Here is a 12407-nt window from a genome sequence, read left to right on the forward strand (position 1 = left end):
GTTTCATGAAAAATAATAATATAAAATTAGGGAAAGTGTTGTGGGACCGGGCAACATAGCCGGCCGGTCATGCCCTAGCCGTGGCCGGTCCCACACCTTGCAATCCCTAGTCTTTTATAATTATTATTTTCCTCAATTCATGAAACTCCTTGGTTTGAGCAAAAATCATGATTTCGTCGTAATTTCTCAAATCTTGCTCGAATCATGAAAACCAAAAGCCAACATGGTCACACGACCGGCTAGCCTCTCACGGAAATTTTAAATGTTAAAATACTCTTATTTTAATATTTATAAAATATTGATCAATTGAGCATACATGCTCATTCCAACAAAAATCAAGAATTTCAGTCAAGATGAAACTCTGCTGAAAATTCACAATATTGCTCGAACGCACATCAGAAAATACTGAAACTCTCAGTACGAAAACATGGACACCATGGTAACACGTGCATGCCTTCTTGACTGACCAGGGTCATCCCTAGGACTTGCACGAAGCCGGTCCCACATGTTTTCATAATTCTGACCTAATTTGCTCAATTGCTCACACTGGGCCAAAATTCTCTCCAACTAACCTGGGGATTGCTCAAACGACCAACGGATGGTCCCATGACCACCAAGAGCCGGTCTCATGCTCTCTTGGTCGGTCCCACACTCTTTTCATAACTGGGTTTTATCACTTAATGCCGAATCCAGCAATATTTCAATAAATGATGAAACTGGCATTTAATCATCATTCTTTCACCAACTCTCCAACTGAGGACTCCGGTGCACGCTCACTCGAGCACTGGGCACCACATGGACGCTCATCATCCCATGTGGTCGGACTCCCTCTATCAGTTATAACCTATTTTCAGCGATTCATCAATTAACAGATAATTGATCTGAAATTAGGGTTTCGAATAAATGTTCCACGAATCATCATTTTGAGCAAGATTCAAACGTTAATGAATTTATGTTGATTCAGCAACCAACATATGAATTAATCATTTGGTAATCTACAAATATTTTAATATTTCATTGGGTCACTTCACCAATAAATAATTCGTCGAATTGAGCAATACTTGCTCAGTTGCTCAAATATTGATCTAGCTATCAACATTTAGTAATTTATCAGTAATTCGTCGAATTGAGCAATACTTGCTCAGTTGCTCAAATATTGATCCGGCTATCAATATTTTAGTAATTTATCAGTAATTTGTCGAATTGAGCAATACTTGCTCAATTGCTCGTCAAATTATCAACATTCAGTATTTTGTCGAATTGAGCAGTACTTGCTCAGTTGCTCTTCAAATTATCAACAATCGGTATTTTGTCGGATTGAGCAATACTTGCTCAGTTGCCCGTCAAATTCTCAATATTTAGTAATTCTCCGAATTGAGCGATACTTGCCAGTCGCTCAAATAATACTGGTCAGTAATTCATCATTGAATCTACAATATTGACATCATTTCAGAGAACTACATGTTCGATCCATGAATCGTTGAGTATTTATCACTCATGATTGATTCAAAAAAACCTAGACTCATTTTCTAATCAGTCAACGTGACTAATCTAATACACGTCTGTCATGCAGAATCCACGATTCGTGAGACATCAATCACGTCACATGGGGGATATCAATTAGGGTTTTGGTATGGCGGCCTACGGCACGTGGATTCATCCACGATGATAATGTGAGTAAGTCGTGCAACGGTTGAAGGAGTTAGCAAAGTAGTGGGTGGACGGTTAACCAAGTCTCCGCACGACCTGGAACTGGTTTCACCACGATCTTCCACTTTCCCACTCTTTCACTCAAGAAACCGTCACACTTACAGGGATCAGTGTGTTCATGATTCTTGTAATATAAATAATTCCAAATCGAGGACAACAGAGGGATCATTCGTCAACAACTCGATTAGAATTTTTTCACAGAACTCAACTTCAACAGTTCATCAATTTGCAGAAACCTTCAACACATCCACAATCCTTGATCATCATTTATCCCACACAATTCTCAGCTTCCCTCCTACAAATCAACCCATATCCCTCTTTGTGACCGAATTGACTCTGGAACGACCATTGCCTTGGTTTAGGCCGGAGTCCTACAGATTGATCTCTTGAATCTAAGAACTCCCTTTGCAGTGCATCTGTGTGAGGTTCAGCAGTTTGCTCGGTTGAGGAGTCTTGTCCACACGCTTGATTCTTCACTTTCCTAAAAAACCAGAAAATCGTTTTTCCCCATCCACAAACACGTATTTCGAGAAAAAGATAGGCGAGTAAATTCGGCTCGAAATAGCAAATGTGTATGACTTTTGTCTCAAGAGTAGGAGATAGAGTAGATAGCCTTTTGAGTGACAAGATGAGTTCAAGTCTCCACATACCTTTTGGTCGGATGAAGTTCCACTGGTTCCTTAAGTAGTTCTTCGTCTTTGCAAGATAATCGCCATGGAGTCTGGAGCTCAACTATTCCTAACTATCCTAGACCGAGACTTAGTCATAAGTATACTAGAAATCAAGACATATAGTTTTGATCACTAATATTGACAAACATGCTTGAGAGAGCAACGCATGCGAGTTCGACCGAGCAATGCTCTAACAATCTCCCTCTTTTTCAATTTTAGTGACAAAACTATCAATACATATGGATTACAAAATAAATAACTTTGTAGCTTCTCGTCCACATGCTTGATCTCCTTGGTGCTTCAACGTTACTTGAAAACTTCGTCTTTTCCAAGTACTCCCATGATTCCATAGATGTTCAATTCAGCATCATAGTTGTTGAAGTTCCGTAGCCATAACAATGAGAAAACAAAAGCTCTCGATCATTGTTATACAGTGTCATAGTATTATTACCCAGTATCAAAGTTCTCATATCACAACTTCGACAACAATACTATGGTGATATGTATCACTCCCCCTTAGTCAATACTTTCTTCTCAACATGAAAACCACTCCCCCTTACATAATGACCCGTAAAGCACGTAAATCATATGTATTTGTAGTGTGAACTACACATTAATTCTCCCCCTTTTTGTCAATAAAATTGGCAAAGGTACGAAAACGGGATCCTAATGAAATTTCCACTAAGACGCTTCAAGACCAAACAAAAGTACATATCAACTTGTTTAGATGCAATCATAAAGCCGAGGCTAAATGCATTCATCAAGGAGTTTATAAAGATACAAGATAACCCCTAAATAATTCCACATCCGCACTCCCCACAAAGATATGAAAATTAAGCGCAAGTTCAAAAGAACTTCCCCCATTTGATGTCATTCCCAAGAGAACAACAAGAGCCACCTTACTTTTACAAGAAAAGAAGGATTTTATTGGACACCAAAAACCATAAAGAAATGATTTTCTATATCCAAAATTCTCAATTAAACTAACCACAAGAGAATCCATGATTAATTTAATCGGAATACACAACCAAAATAACCACAAACGAATCTATGATTAATCTAGTTGGAAATGCTCGACATAAGATAGCTTACGGAGCTACGACTAAGTTCACCATAAAAGGATGATTAACTCAATCGTCTTATGCTCAACACAAGAAAAACTTATGGAGCATTGAAGTATACACTTAAAATATGGATTAGGGAATGATCAATGCTGCGGCATATACAAGGATTCATTCTATTTTCCGTCACTATTTGCACAATGACATACAATAGACATAATCCTTGTAAACAAAATATTTTAACCTATCTTCCATCAATAATTGACATAATAGGCTTAACTTTTATTTGTCAAAAGTTCATCGATTTTGTATCAATACTCGCATATAGACATATAAATGAGATAACTTTTAACATCATATGGGATAATAATAGTTCAGGGACGCAAACACACATATCCCATAACATATTGCAATATATAAAACCATAAAGATTAATACTACAAAAATCATCTTCCAAACAATTTTTAGAATTTAAACAAATAAACCTAAAAACAATGAAGATGAAAATCGTTTGGCCATAGCTATGTGTAATCACAATAATTTCTATTCCAAACTCTAGTAATCCTTCTCAAAAACAAGAATAAATTCTCATAAGAAGTTTCCTAGGCATCAAGACAAACTCGTAATGCACATATAAAATGATTTGTCCTTAGAGGGTAGAATCAATTTTTTTCGCCCGGATTTATACCAAGAATAGCAACCAAAGGCGTATAAAAAGATTTTCTTAAAAAAGAAGAACATACAAAATCGTTAAAGACCATGCACCATAGTTCACATAAAATGATTGTGAATCATTCAAGAATCCCATAGTAATGCGTGTTACTGCCCATTCTTGAACTTCCTTCTTTGTGATTCACCAAAAACATTCTTGTAAAAGCTACAAATGAGCTTATAAGAGAATTACTCCAAGAATCCAAGTGCCCAAGTCCAACAGAAGTAGAACAAGTGCAACGAAACAGAGTAAATTACTCAAAACCAAGATACGGAAAGACCAACCTCAACTCATTCAAATTTAGGATTTCTCATCACCAATTTGAAGAAAATTCAAAAACGAAGAGAATGCAAAAAGAATTAGATCATTCCGAGTTCGGACTAAGAAGTTGCGGCCAACACAAATTTCTGAAAATCGACGTCTACAGGCAAGTATGCATACGGGTTTGAAAACGAATTTTCGTGACCTGGAGCAGTATGCAAACGGGTATGCGTACTTAAACCCCTGTATTTTGATTTTAAATGATGTTATGCATACCTTGTATGTGTACCATGAAGTCCAAACATCCTGAACTACAATTTTCAAACGTAAACATTTAAGAACCTTAAACACAGATCAAGTTAGGTAGAAATGAACGATAAGCAAGGTACATGGATCATAATAAGTACTCTAAGAAAATGAAAACACAAATATTGCTCAAGTTTATAGACATACCTTTTTAGAAGAATCCAATCGAATTCTACAGCCTTACCAAACATAATCTGTGCACCCCAATTCTCGTGCTTCCCTCACCGTATACATAGCAGGGCATTCCTTGGTGAGGATGCACTTACAAAACAATCAAGTTGTGTTGAGGTGAAAAATGTCTTTCTCACCACAGGTGACTTTTGGATTATCATGAAAGGATCACTTTTAGAACCTTTCACATCCAAACCCATCTTTCCAAAGAACTCTTTAAGTTCCAACATCATGGATACTGCCTTCTCCATGGTCATCGAATTTTCTGGGAGATCGTTCCTTTTCACACTCAAAACATCATTGACTTTCTTTGGTATCCACTTCTGAGTGAATTTAGGAACCTTCTTCCCATTACTCTCTTCTAGAATTCTCGAAAGCGAACTGGATTGACTGTTCTTTTGTAAGTCAGTCTTTCTCCAATTGGGAGCATCGGATTTTGTCTTCGTCTTTACGAAGTTATCATTTTTATAACCATTACGGTTTTGAAAAGGATTCTTATGACGTTTATAGGCAAAAATAGGTTTACCACAACACTGATTCCTTTGCCTAAAGGTTGGACAGTTACAACCTGTAGTATTAAGGGGACTAGCCTTAACATATGATCTTGGTTTCACAACTTCTTGTGATGCCCAAACAAGAACATCATAAAGTTTCTCATTCCTTATATGGAAACGACATCTCCTTTCCATGTGACCTTTATTTACGCAATAGTGGCAAACATAAGGAATGTTCTTACCTCGATCCATATGTGCTGACTTTGGAGGTTGATATACTTTGATCTTTCGAACCTTAACTTCCAGTGAAGGTATTTCAGTTTTTCCATCAGTGGAAACCTTTTGTTGAGAAGAATCACTAGCCTTGACAAATTTTACCTCTTTGCTAATACTTGGAGCATCTATTCCCTTATAGCCCAATCCTCATGTATCACGATGATTTTTACTTGCTCCTAGCATAGTGGTTAATTTGCTTGAACTAGTATTGAACTTTTTCAAGTCATCTTCCAACATCTTGATTTTATCAAGAGCAGCAGCTAAATCAGCCTCAAGGCATTTTTCTCGAACGAGACAAGCACTTTCTCTGTCATCAAAACTAATTTGTTGAGAGTTAAACCTTGCTTCAGATTCTGCAAGTTTCTCTTCCAACAAATTTTTTTTTTGATAAAGATTATCACATTCAAGTGACTTCATACGTAGGTTTTCCTCAGAATCCTTGAGGTCGATTCGTTAGAACGATTCGAAAAATAAACACCTGCGTAACATCTTCTCAATTTCTTGTTTTCTCGACAGAGAGGAGTCAGAACAGGTGAGACATGAGAAGTTGTAATCTTCTTCATATTCCACGAATCCAAAACTTAACATACTCTGAGACTTCCTCATCAACATCTCTATCAATATCTGAATCACCTTCATCAGAAAATGTCCATCCAACTATTCTTCTAGGAGAGTTTCCCAATCAACAATTTTTACATCAAGACAATGTTTAGATATTGACTTAGATGTGACAGTTCTCTCAGGTGAATCCAAGCTTTTAGAATCATCTGGTAATTTCTGAACTGGTACGTTAATATAGACTCGTCCATAATCAGATCGCTACAAACATAGACTTATAAGGTCTTTAACGTGTTTGTTTGCTCGAATACCAATTGAAAATGCGGGGGTCTAACAACCTCACCCAATTTTTCGATTAGCAATATGTATGGACTAACTCTAATATACTTTTAAGAGAATCAACTAGACAGTCAGACTCAATCTTAATAAAAAGTATATCAAGGAGTTAATATGTCTATCTCTCGATTTGATCTTTACTCAAGCAAATGAAAATCTGCGAGTCTTTATCAAATACTAGAGATATAAACTTGGATGGTACCAAAGACCAATATCCAAGGATCAATCAATTTCCAATCAACAACCAACGGTTGGATTTCACAATTGATCGATACAACGCACAACCTCTGATATTTCAATTATATAACAAAATATAATGTGGAATATAAATAACACAGACACCAGAAGTTTTGTTAACGAGGAAACCGCAAATGCAGAAAAACCCCGGGACCTAGTCCAGATTGAACACCACACTGTATTAAGCCGCTACAGATACTAGCCTAATACAAACTAACTTTGGTCTGGACTTTAGTTGAACCCTAATCAATCTCACACTGATTAGAGGTACAGTTGCGCTCCTTACGTCTCTGATCCCAGCATAATACTACGCACTTGATACCCTTAGCTGATCTCACCCACAACCAAGAGTTGCTGCGACCCAAAGTCGAAGACTTTAATAAACAAATCTGTATCACACAGAAAAGTCTAGAAGGATAGATAAATTTGCCTCCCACAGATAAACCTAAAAGCTTTGTTCTGTCTTTTGATAAAAATCAAGGTGAACAAGAATCATTTGATAAACCGGACTTATATTCCCGAAGAACATCCTAGTATTATCAATCCCCTCACAATAATCTAAATCGTATGGTAGCGAAACTAGATATTACGGAATCACAACGATGAGACGAAGATGTTTGTGATTTCTTTTTATCTTGCCCTATCGGAGATATAATCTCAAGTCAATTATTCAATTGAACTCGTACGATAGAAAATGGCAAGATCAGATCGCTCAACTACAAGAAAAGTAGTTTCGTCTGGCTTCACAATCCCAATGAAGTATTTCAGTCGTTAATCGACAGGGTCTCGAGAAGAAACCTACGATTAAAGGAGAATCGACCCTAGCAAACCAACTAGTATCACACAGGAGGTGTGGGGATTAGTTTTGCACAGTTGCTAGACGTCTCCTTATATAGTTTTCAAATCAGGGTTTGCAATCTAAGTTACCTTGGTAACAAAGCATTCAATAGTCACCGTTAGATGAAAAACCTGATTTATCCAAGCTAATATCTTTCAACTGTTATATCAAAACTTAGCGTGTCACACACAAATGAAATGTATTCATTTAAGTTTGAGTAACCATACCTAAACGTGTACATTGGTTGGTTCACAAATGGTTGACCAATGGTTAGCCATATGAGTGCTTTCATATTAACCGTATTCATCTTTCTCATAACTAGTTCAAATGACTCATAAGAACTAGTTCAAGAGTTGTTCAATTGCTTAGGTCTTTATACATAGACACAATTGAAACAAAATCGGTTTGATTCATTTGAATCAATTCATGAACAATATACCCACGGTTTGCAAAGATTGCATTCCTTATAATTTATTTTTTTAAGTCCATGAACTACCGATTTGAGAAATAACTAGCTTGGGTATGCGTACGGGTATGCGTGCCTTAGCTACCGGATTTTGAGCTGGTTTTAGTTTCCAAACTCAGCAGACTTTTTCGGGTGAAAAAGTTCCGTCAGTACGCGTACAGGTACGCGTACCTAAGGTGACTGGTTTTTGAGTTTGTAAACTTCAAACTCAGCAGAATTTCACGGACGTGAATTTCCGCCAGTACGCGTACCCAACCTATCTCCTTCACCAATATCGCATGCACATATATGCACGCACTTGGTTTCTGGCACATGGATTTATACACTAATGTGCGAACACACTATATGCTTACATCCATAGATGGTTACATATTCTCAGCTCTACATTTCAATCGTTGAAACATTCTTCTATAATGTTATAACAGTCGTTAGACATAAAGAATCGACTATCGTCATCAAAGCTATTTTCAAGATTAAAACGTCATCATGACTTTCGTCATGGGTAAAGATGAAGATGGTTAAAGAAAAAGCTTACCAACACGTATTTCAGAAAAAGATAGGCGAGTAAACTCGGCTCGAAATAGCAAATGTGTATGTATAAAAACTATCATACTTATACGACTTTGGTCTCAAGAGTAGGAAATAGAGTAGATAGACTTTTGAGTGACAAGATGAGTTCAAGTCTCCACATACCTTTCGGTCGGATGAAGTTCCACTGGTTCCTTGAGTAGTTCTTCGTCTTTGCAAGATAATCGTCATGGAGTTTGGAGCTCAATTATTCCTAACTATCCTAGACCGAGACTTAATCATAAGTATACTAGAAATCAAGACATATAGTTTTGATCACTAATATTGACAAACATGCTTGATATAGCAACGCATGCGAGTTCGACCGAGCAATGCTCTAACAGGGATCATTCAACAAAGCTTGGTCAAGATCATCAAAGAATGCATCGCCAAGGTCCACCACCTCGTTCTCGCCAAACAAAGCACCAATATCAACCTCCATAGCATGTTCTGCAACCTCCACAGAAGCAGTAGATGGCCCAGAGCCATCAAAAACCCCTTCTCCTCTGTCAAAAACACAAAAACATCGAATGTTAAGGCATAAAACAGGGGCAAGGTATATATACGTTAAAACACTATTCTACCTTAGCATCCTTAATAGCCTGGGGAGATGGTGAGGGACGTCTACGAGACGGAACCCATTTAAGCTCTCATGGCTTATAAGGCGATAGATGACTATGCATATCAGGAATCCCAGGAAGGACATTTCCAAGCTCATCCCAACCAAAGATGTAGGGCCCCACGATGCGAAGAGGAATCAAAAACCATTTAGGATCATGGGTATTACGAAGCATAATATTGCTAGCAAGATGAGGATCCAAGTCGGTCATGAGCCGAGGACCCTTGGGAGATTTGCGAGATCTATAAATCCCAACCCTGAAACCCTCGAACGCATCGGACGACTGCTGACACTAGTAGTTATCCACAAAAGTATCGGATGTGTACAAATCCAACTGAGAAGACACGAAATCATTCATCGGATGCGCAATAACTTTGCCTTTACTTCGCCGATTACTTTCTCGCATAATCCTGTAGAAGTTACCATTGGGTTGAAAAATACCTCGCTGGGGACTAAGCTTGCAAAGGACCTCGTACTAAAATGGATCTAGCGGACAGTATAGAGGAAGGCGAAGTCCTGCATCTACCTGACCAACGGTCACAACTATCTCGTTGGCACCACAAGTGTTATCCATCAAGATCTTCTTGGTCAAGATGCCGGCTTGACCCGCCGGACTACCAAAAGAGACGTCAAATCTTTTCAGACGATGAGTAACTTTCACCATCTCGAAATAAGCCTCATCAGATAAATCGTAAGTACGGCTGGTACTAGGAGGCTCCATAGCTCTCTTATCAGCACTAAAAAGAAAAAATCAGAGATGAATCAGAACATACATCGGTGAAAAAACCGGCAAAAAACAGCAAAAAGACAGAGACGATAATGGCGATTCTCAGAAACTTCACAGTTGAAGAAAAATGAAGAAAATCATCGATTAAAGCAATCATGATGATCACAGAATCCAAAATAACAATGGCAAGAACCATTGATCCAAACAAATATAACAATCACACAGTTCAAAATAACGGTGTAAAACACCTAAGAAAACAAAAGGAAAAACAAAGGAAGGGGACCATACCGTCTTGAATGTCGAGATGGGGAGTCTCTCCCAGACATGATAAACTTCTTTATAGGAGACAAGAAGTTAAGGAGAAACAGTAAGAGACAAAGAAGGGAAAGAATGAAAAAGTTCTGAACTCTGAAAATAGATAATAAAGGCGTCATTCTCTTCTCCCAAAAGATTTTATAAGAAACCAATGGACAACCAACCCGCGCCTCAAGTCCAACAGGTAAAAGCGCACTAAAGGTGCAAACGTGGCGAAAATCTAGGACGTGGCGATAAAGACGGGGCGGTTACGAAGTTTTCTACCCAACATGCCCTTGGCAAGTTGCAAAGAAAAAGAGAAAAATGTGAGGGGTAAAATACCCGATAGCCACGTGTCAACATCCTAAGGGATGAATACATGATAAGATGATGGGATAGGAACACTGAATCCTACTCTAAAAGGTGAGTTCATCTGAATCGAGGCACCTGCTACAAACACCACGTGAATGACGCGTGTGAGGAGTGGTCTAATCCGCTCAGACGGTTAAGTCTAAAAAGAAGGACTGCATTTAATGAAGGATAAGAACAGATGTGGATGAATCTACATCGTAATGGAAGGCTCGGGTGATCTATACTACGACCCAGAGGTGATAAAGCACGAGGTTCTCCAGAGAAGGGCCACACGATGACGAGCAAGGCGAGACGACTCAGAGGGAGAACCAAGCAAGCCATCACGAGGGATAGTATATAACCAGTCCGAAGCGTCGAAGGCGATGTACGATAACTCCACCAGCTCGGCAAGATCAGACCTTCACGAGTCTAATTTGCTCATAAATACCAGTCCATGTAGAAGGAGAGGGACAACTTATGTAACATTTTATATGGTCTTTCTACAGAGGATTCCTAAGAGAGATCTAGAGAAAGAGAGAATAAGAATTCTAAGTGACATTTGTAGTTCTTTCAAGGGTAAGACGTTATAATCAATAAAGAAAACATCTTCTTTCCCGTGGACGTAGGTCTTCATGGACGAACCACGCTATATACTTGTGTTAATCTTTATTTTTCATGTTCTTTACATCTTGTTCATCTTGAATCTTGAATGTTTGAGTAGTTTATAGCCTTTAGATTTACATGGGTGTAGTCATCAGAAAAGATTCAACTACATATAGCAAGCACAAAACACAAGGGTAGATCATAGTGTGTTCCTAAGATGATTTCATGTTCTATGTTTTTGTGCAGACTAGTGTTAAATAGAGATTTGAAATATTGAGACACAATATTAGAAATTGGTTTAAAGTTTTTACTTACCTCTTCAATTGCAGCATGGATAGTCGCTATTTTGGGTGCAAATATATTCTTTGTCGTGGAAGAATCTTCGATTTCACTGCTCAAATCTTCCTTGTTCTTGTTTTTCTTAAAGTTCTGGTGTTGAGTAACTTCCTTCCTCTTTTTCTGATGAGATACCATGATATCTTCCTTATTTCCCAAACCAATGTTCTTTGAGTTTTGACCCATCTTTTTTGTCTTAGCATCTCTTTTCCAATAACCAGGTTTTGAAATGATTGAGTTTTAAGGAGGTGATGATTTTGGTTTGGGAGAAAAACTATGAAAATCTGATTTTGAAAAGATTTGATGTAAGGGTGGGTTAGGTCGTCACTATAGGCAGTGAGATCTTGATTATAGTAGACAAGAGGAATTTCACATAGATTTTTCAGAGAGTCAATTAGGTTTTTCTTCTCCCTCTTTCTAAATTTTCCCCCTTTCCCTGACTCAAAGAAACCGATTTGGTTTTTCTTATGATTTGTTTGAATTTGGGATTTTGTTGGGCTTTACTTGTTTTCAAGTTTGTAGCAACTATTGGGTTGTTTTTGTTATTCTCCCCACGAATCATCTAATGATTGGAGTCAGCTTCATTCAGACTGAAGGGATTTGCCAAATTACTTTGGGCACTTGACTCACCAGCCTTGAAAGCTATATCCGGAACAGACCAAGAGAAAGATTTTTGAACTTCTTTTTGTTTGAGATGATCGATGTTGGTATTTTTCTACGTAGTTTGATCCGTGACTTCTGAAGTTTGTTGTATTTCAATTGTCTGGTCAGATTTTTGTCGAGTGGTCTAAACATCTACACTTCTTGTGCAAC

General features: G+C 38.0%; 1 long non-coding RNA gene across 1 annotated transcript; it reads right to left on the bottom strand.

Annotated features, from left to right (window-relative positions):
- Nucleotides 1-8956: 8956 nt before the first annotated feature.
- On the bottom strand, nucleotides 8957-11986 carry LOC113333707. Its single transcript, XR_003352230.1, has 3 exons — nucleotides 11574-11986; nucleotides 9249-10020; nucleotides 8957-9170 (listed from the first exon to the last, which is right to left on the bottom strand). It is a non-coding gene; the product is annotated as an uncharacterized LOC113333707 (long non-coding RNA).
- Between the last annotated feature and the right edge of the window lie 421 nt (nucleotides 11987-12407).

The sequence above is a fragment of the Papaver somniferum genome, chromosome 1, assembly GCF_003573695.1.
Source record: "Papaver somniferum cultivar HN1 chromosome 1, ASM357369v1, whole genome shotgun sequence".
In the NCBI taxonomy this organism is placed as follows: domain Eukaryota; kingdom Viridiplantae; phylum Streptophyta; class Magnoliopsida; order Ranunculales; family Papaveraceae; genus Papaver; species Papaver somniferum.